This window comes from Vombatus ursinus, unplaced genomic scaffold (assembly GCF_900497805.2).
Source record: "Vombatus ursinus unplaced genomic scaffold, bare-nosed wombat genome assembly UNPS02014791.1, whole genome shotgun sequence".
NCBI classification, from domain to species: domain Eukaryota; kingdom Metazoa; phylum Chordata; class Mammalia; order Diprotodontia; family Vombatidae; genus Vombatus; species Vombatus ursinus.
Window position 1 is genome coordinate 59,659,157 of NW_020954569.1, and position 1,058 is coordinate 59,660,214.

General features: G+C 32.9%; 1 non-coding gene across 1 annotated transcript; it reads left to right on the forward strand.

The window, feature by feature from the left end:
• Window positions 1-355: 355 nt before the first annotated feature.
• On the forward strand, window positions 356-459 carry LOC114048226. The gene has a single exon (XR_003569710.1). It is a non-coding gene; the product is annotated as a U6 spliceosomal RNA (small nuclear RNA).
• Window positions 460-1,058: the final 599 nt, after the last annotated feature.

Genomic DNA, 1,058 nt, shown 5'->3' on the forward strand with positions numbered 1-1,058 from the left:
TCATAAAGAAACTAAATAGCAGAGATTCTAAAGGACTTTCTCAAGTTCACGCAATAAATAAATGATAGGACCCAATGATGCCAAAATCATACTTTTTCCCACTGTAATACAATGCCTCTCCTCACACATCCTTATCTTCATATTGTTTCCCTACTACCCTATTGAGAGTCAGAATATCATAGTGCATAGAGGAATGGACATGGAGTTTGAGAGATTTGGGTTTGAAACCCACTTCAGATGCCATGGTCAAGTCATTTATACTTTCAGAAAATCTTTCCTCATTTGCAAAATGGGGATAATAACAAATATAGCCTTTACCTAACAGGGTTGGTTTAAAGACCAAAGAAGATAATGTGTGCTATCTTCAGCAGCACCTATACTAAAACTGGAATAATACAGAGATTAGCATGGCCTTTGTGCAAGGATGACATTCAGATTTGTGAAGCATTATCTACTTTTTAAAAGCAAAATAATTTTGAGGAAGGAGAGTGAAAGGAGAGGGAGAGAGAGACAGAAGGAAAAATAGATTGGAGGGGAAAACATTGTAATGATAACTGAATTTGAATGGAATGAACTAACCCATAATACAGAAGCAGATAGCAGAATGGATTAAAAATCAGAATCCTACAATATCATGTTTACAAGAAACAAACTTAAAACAGAGAGATACACACAGAATAAAAGTAAGAGGCTGCAATAGACTACTATGCTTTAGCTGAATTAAAAAAAATCAGGGCTAGCAATCATTACTTCAGATAAAACCAAACAAAAAACAGATCTAATTAAAATAGATAAGCAAGGTGTCTTACTAAAAGATAACAGATAATGAAGTTATATCAATACTGAACATATATGCAGCAAATAGCATATTATCAAAATTCTTAAAAGAAAAGTTAAATGAATTAAGAGAGGAAATAGGGAGTAAAACTATATGACAGGGGGACCTTAATTTTCCCCTCACACTAGTAGATAAATCTAACTGAAAAATAAACAAAAAAAAGTCAAGGAGATGAACAGAATATTGGAAATGTTACATATGGTAGACTTTTGGAAAAAAA